The sequence below is a fragment of the Urocitellus parryii genome (genome assembly GCF_045843805.1).
Source record: "Urocitellus parryii isolate mUroPar1 chromosome 13 unlocalized genomic scaffold, mUroPar1.hap1 SUPER_13_unloc_9, whole genome shotgun sequence".
Classification (NCBI taxonomy): Eukaryota; Metazoa; Chordata; class Mammalia; order Rodentia; family Sciuridae; genus Urocitellus; species Urocitellus parryii.
This window is the reverse complement of record NW_027551777.1, coordinates 3,806,103-3,812,734: the sequence shown is the minus strand read 5'-3', so window position 1 is coordinate 3,812,734 and position 6,632 is coordinate 3,806,103. Positions and strand designations below refer to the sequence as shown.

General features: G+C 43.7%; 1 pseudogene; it reads right to left on the bottom strand.

Moving 5' to 3' along the window:
- Nucleotides 1–451: 451 nt before the first annotated feature.
- Nucleotides 452–1,707, bottom strand: LOC144251488 (BRISC complex subunit Abraxas 2 pseudogene; annotated as a pseudogene).
- Between the last annotated feature and the right edge of the window lie 4,925 nt (nt 1,708–6,632).

Below are 6,632 nucleotides of genomic sequence, written 5' to 3'. Positions count from 1 at the left end.
GGCTCATCATAGAAAGAAGTTCTTTGAAGGCTGCTGCTGCTAAACTTGTTTCCCTTTGAAAAAGTAAATTTCAAGGCATGATAGTGCAAGATGTAAGTTTTTGATTTATTAGAACATTTATAGACTAACTTGTGCTTAGTCTCTAATTTCCAATTTAAAGAACAGAAACTATACTGATAAGTTTTGCTTTGTCTAAATTTACCAGTACATCCATGAATCGCACCAGAATTAGGACAATTTGATTATCTTAGTGATTCTGTCATGAAACCTGTGCACTGCATTAAAGGCGAGGACCACCAGCAGAGGCTCCTACAAGTCCTGCATTCGAGGACTCTCCTCTAGTGATCCACACCATCTGGGAAGGCCATTCTCCACCCAGATGAAGTCCTCAACAAACTCTCAATAAGCAATTAAGAAAAACAGTGCTAAGTGGAGAGTTTCTTTTGTTTAGTTAAACCTGGGAGGTCTGAGTGTTCCTGGGATCCTCATTGGGATGTGTCATGGGTCGTGAATCCTTCGAATATGAGTATTCACTATTAGAGGGTTCTGTAGGGTCAATCAAATTTCCATAATCACTGTCGTCTGATTCCTCACCACTGTCTCTAGTTGCTCTTTGGGAAGGAAGAAGGTCTGCGCCACTTCCAAGGTACTTCCTGCACTGGTGGAAGCGTAATTAGAAGACCCCACTGCTTGAGGTCAAGGCATAAAGACACTCCTTTCCATGTGTGAATGGCTCAGAGTACTCTCTTGATTGTTTGGGTGAAAATCAGAATATGGGGGAGGAGGATCAGAGAGCTCCACATCTGCAAGTGCACTTCTACCTTCAGCTGCAAACCCAGAAGAGGGCATCCGAGGATTGAACACAGGCTCCATACTCTCAGATGGCATCTGTCTGCTGAACATTGCCTGCTGCAGCCTTCTTTCTTGTTACTTTTCATTCTTCCTCTGAGTGATTTGTCTTCTTAATTTGTTCACTTCTGCCTGACAAGATTCAACAACTCGCTCACTCTTTTCTACATCTGCACACACTGCCTGTACTTTCTCCTGAAGTGCATTATAAACCTGATAAGTGGCCCTGATGTCTTTCATCACTCCATCCTTGTCAAAAAAGTCAGTACCATGTTCTTTAATAACTTTGGCATAACTCTGAGAAGTATTTGGCACTGAAGACACTTTGTACTCTTGTTGGCTAGTATTGCCTAGATTGGGAATAGCAAGTGATATTCTTTGATTATACCTACGATTTGGTCTGAAGAGAACATATTCTAAAGCATGAGTGGAATTGTTGGCTGTGGAGATGAAGCTAAAGAGAAGGAAGACGAGGTCAGGCACACCAATTATGCTGGTAAGCTGTTTATGGATAACCTGTTCTCTGTACGACATCTGCCAGAATCTGTACCACCCAATAACTTTCTTTCTCCGATCTTTAAGAATCCTGTCCAAACTCTCTTCATTAACTTTGCTTGCATAGTCATAAAAACTAAAAAGTTTTGAACAAGGCTGTTGGTTATGGATTTCGATTACTTGCAGAAATTCTGTGTCGCTGATTTGTGAGTCACTGATGCTAAAGGTTTCCTCTTGTCTTACCTCTCCCAGCAGAAATACTTTGTGATCCGCGTTGCTGTTGGCGCTATGGAAACACACAGTGCTGAAGGTGTAGCCCGAAATGGAAGCCACCATGATGGAAATCTTGGATAATATTTTGGATAATATTTTTTTCTAAAGAAGGGAGAAGAAAGTAAGAAATGAGACCCAGAAATTGAATCAAAGAAAACGAAATGCAAAAAAAATTAATCTATATTTTTTCTAAATTCTACATAAATGTCACAAGTTTGGTATTAGTTTATTTGATAAAGTAAAATTACATGCTCCAGAGGGCACTCAACTGACTTGTTCATTGTTATAAATCTAGCACTTAACACAATATCTGGCCCTGAATAAATAACTTATTTAATGCCTTAACAAATGCCACAGATGGAATGAATATTGATGTTCATAATGCGGATCATAGCCAACATTTATTTAGCTCAAACTCTATGCCAGAGACCACTCTACGGACTTATAGTAAGTCATTTAATCTTTACAGTAACTCTACAAAATAGATAGTGTTATCTCCATTTTACAAATGGAGAGAGGTGAGGCACCCAAGGTCATTGGGCTGAATACTTTAGAGCCCTGCTTTGTACTCAGACTCTTCAAAAAAACATTTAATAAGACATCTTATCCTTGTCAAAATAGAGAAATATGAGCTGCATACTCTCACCGGAGTGTAGGCTTAGATTGGCTGAATAGCTGAATCTAGAAGGTGCACAGTCATCCATCAGCCTGAGCGGCTTCCGCCTGCAGGCCCTGGACCATGGAACTGCTTCCTCCCAGGGCTGGGGACCTGGATGTGAAGACACGCAGGAGATTTGGAGGTTTTGATGGCTCTGGGATAGCCTGGGGATTCAAGAAGAACTTGGGTGTCTACAAGGGGAGACTGAAGTCAAGAAGGCATGAGGGTGGGCCAGATGGGTGAGCAGCTGCTGGGGACCCAAGGGTGTGGGAAGCGCCCCGGTGAGGCTCACAGTCGCAAAACTGGGCCAGCTGCCTCCTGCAGGTCCCTATTCTTCTCTCCACTCTGACTTTCGTCCTTCACTTACTGCTTATCACCTTGGGTGCCGCCAAGACTCTGCCCTGGGCCTGAAGGAAGAAGCCTGACCCCGCTGCCCACAGGTGTCCATAGCAGGCTCTCCAACTCTCTGGGCTGAGCAAAGGACACCACTCCTCTTGAGCTTCTCAGTTCCCTTCTCCCACACTGCCGCCTTCCCTCCCCCTCTGAGGAAGACCCCTCTCTCCCCTTCATCCCTGGAGCCCACTCCTTTGAGCCTCTTTTCATTGATGCAGCTTCGGTCCTCTCCTCTCGGAATCCCCCGGTCACCCTCACCAGCACCCAGTTGGCCTGATGCTAAAGCAAACTCCCAGGAGCCACGTCACCTCACTGTCCTTCAGTCTTCTGGAGAGTGGACTTCACCCCTCAGCTCTGCTTCATTGCTCACTCCACCCTCAACGCTCCTAGACCAGTTCCTGCCCTCAACCCTCTGCTGAAAATGTTCTTTCAAAACTCACGGAAACCAAATGATGGATGTTCTTGAATGTCTTTGAGTCCCTTGCCTGCTTGAATTCTGAAGCATTTGGCAATTGTTTTCTTTAGTTTTATTTTATTGAAGTGAAAGTCACATAAAATTTACCCTTTTATTTATTTTAGTTGTTGCTGTTGAAAATATTTATTCGGTTTTGATATTTTTTCTGTTTAGGTTAGAAGTTTTTAGGTAGATATTATGGTTTGGATATGAGGTGTCCCCCAAAGCTCAAGGGTGAGACAATGCAAGCAGGTTTAGTGGACAAATGATTAGGTTATGAGAGCCTTAACTCAATCAGTAAATTAATTATCTGAAAATTTACCCTTTTAAATGGCATTTTTGTGGCACATGATGGACTTACAATGTTATACAACCACCCCCTCCATCTATCTCCAAAAGATTATCATCACCACAAAATGAATCCCCATACCTGTTGCTGTTGGGTCTCCATGATGCCCTTCTTCAGGTTTCCAGTGACCACCAGTCTGTACTCATTTTGTGTGTTCCATAAACAGAATCATACACTTTGTGGCCTTTTGTAACCGGCTCCTTCTGCTCAGCATTATGTTTCAAGATTCCTCCCCATCGTGCCTGGACCAGAACTTCATTGCTCATTAGGACTGAATGATATCATATGTGCAGGTGAGAATTCACGCACATATTCATCCATGGATGGCCATCTGGGCTGTTTCCACCTTGTGACTATGGTGAGCTCTGCTTTGTGTGGACCTGTATTTGCTGGAATACTACTTTTTCTCCTCTGGGGTTTGCTCCTAGAAGGGGAATTGCCAGCTCAGGTGGTGATTCTGTTTACCTTTTCAAGAACCCAGCAGACCTTGTCCACAGCAGCTGAGCCAGCTCACCCCCTCCCCCCAGCACTCGGCCTCCCTGCGCCCTCCAGATGCTACGCCATGCTGTGCCCCCACTTCCCATATGGACAACCCCTTTTGTTTCTCCTCCTCCAGCTCATCTTCTTGTCCCTGCTGCCACCACAGGGGACTGTCAGCACTCTGTCTTGACTTCATCCCCAATCTAGGACGTCTCCAAGTTTGTAGCTGGACCTCCAACCATGAGCTCTTCCTGTCTACCTGCTCGTGGCATCTCCACCTGTACACGCACCTGCCTCCCTAGGTTCCTGTGTGTCCCCACCGTCCCTCATATACCTCAAGCCTCATCTTCCTCAATGTTATATATATATATATATATATATATATATATATATATATATATATATTTTTTTTTTTTTTTTTTTTTGGCACCAGCACCCTGTCTTCCCAGGCACCCATGCCACCACCTTAGATATGTCTTCGTATCTCCCTACTTGAGAGGTCAGGGTCACTCCCCTCTTCCCTCTGTCCCTCATGTAGTTTCTGCCTGCTGTCTTCTTCACAGGGCAGTGACCAGTGGTCTAAGCATGATTTCCTTCTCTCTTGGTATGGCAGGGCCTCTCCCTCTTGAATCTAGCCTCATCTCCCTCCACCCCTTGTGACCCCACTGACATGCCTGTGATTGCTAAGGTGACTTCCTGAGGAGTCCTTGGGATCACGTCCCCCCTGCTTCAAGGCCACCAGGTTCCCACACCTCCTGCACAGTGTCCAGGTTAACCCCAGCTGCCCTCTCGTTCTCCGCTAGCAGCTCCCCCCACACGTGATTCTCCCACCACACAAGCTGTTATCCTCCATGCTGACTTGAAAGGATGCGATCCTTCCACGTCTCTGTCTCAGGATGGTGTCAGTGGGCTGCAATAGTTTACAGGAATAAGGACCAGTTTAGGGTTCTGATGTCAACAGAACCATTGACGAAAATCTATATTTTTAGCCAAAAAAATGCTGTATGCCAATAGGTAAATCCATTGCTATGGATTTCTCTCTCTCTCTGTTTCAAATTTGTAACTAATTATGATGAAAATAATGTTACAGAAACGTGATTGCAAATCTTAGAGTTGTACAACTCCCAGAAAAGGGGCCGGGGAGCTCTACAACTGGAGTCTCCTTCCTATGCCCTGGATCCTGTATGCGCAGGCCAGGTTCTTCCTTGGACGAGGTCTCTCAGCAAACCTGTGCCTGTGGACTCCAGCAACTGGATCCAAGCCTCATCTACCCACTTTTAAATGTAGCTGGAGTTAAAACTCACAGTGCCTGTCACTCATTTATTGCTTCATTACAAATGAAGTATTCCAATCCCCAGGGAAAACCAAGACCAAAAATGTGCTGGTTTCCCCTGAGAGATCCTCCCTCATCTTCTAGGGCTTCTTTGTTCCTGATGAATTCTGACAATAGCTTCTTTGGTGAACCATTTGATTTTTTTTGGAGAGGTTTAACTTTGTCTTGTTGATGCTAATGCACTCCTGATGTGCAGAAAGGAGAATAGTTCAGATATTGTAAAGGAAGGGAAATATTAAAAGCCTGAATAATTTATGGAGAAGTAATTTAAGCAGCTAACTATGCCATGCATTCTCCCCTTATTTCATGAATGATGCCAAGTCCACACAAGTTAATGTTTATTTCTGGAAACCTTTACCAAAATGAGCAAAAAGTAGTAAATGCCTCATTATGCCCTCACAGTGCCTAATGACACATTATTTTCTGTTATAAAACTTCAAGGTTTCCAAAGGCATTGTTATAAATCCAAAGTGTCAATGTTTCTTTGGTAAGAAAAAGCATCCTATAGAAATAAGATGTAAGATTAACAATTCAGGGTCATGTGTTTTCATCTCTCCCCGAATTCTACTGTACGTGGCAGTGAGCTACCATCCATATATTTTATAGAAAATATGCTGTGAGGACCCATAAAACATTTAAGAACATTTGGAAAAGCAAAAATGGGACCTTTAGAAATAAAACTTTAAATAAGAAAATAGAAAAGACAGACCATCAGCAGTGATTAATAAAATAGACATTTTATAAAATAGTCCTTGGGGAGGTAAGTAGGCCGCAGAGATTGAGCCAAAATCTAAAGGCTTCCTGGCGACTCTGCCCACCTGAGTGGACGAGGCAGTGAAGGGCAGTGTTTAATAGCTCCAATGCTGGACTCCCATTTCCTGGGGTTAAATCCTAATCCTGGAATTCAACAGCCTTGTGACTTGGGGCAAATTATTTTAGTCTTTTTGAGACTTAACTTTTTCCATTGGTGAATAATTATAAAAATAATACTTCTTCCAGACATCATGAGATTTGCCTGCTGGGACACATGAGGTCCTCAGTATGGTGCTGGCTCATGAAGTTAAGTGACAGTAACTAGTAAGGCCACAGTGCTGTAGGATATGTGCGTGTGGTGTTCTCCGTCATATTCACAGCAAGGAACAGCTATTCTGGCTTTGCCTGTCACCTAACTTGGGAGTGAGGAGCTGCCCTAGGCTCAGGCAGCATTTGGACAGCCTCCCAAGGCTTCCCAGAATCAAATCTCCTTTCTCCACTTTCCACCTTGTGTCAGTCCTATTTGTGGATGGTGTCCCTCCTTGTTAACAAAGACACACTCAGATTCAGATAATGCAAACAGACAATTTATCAA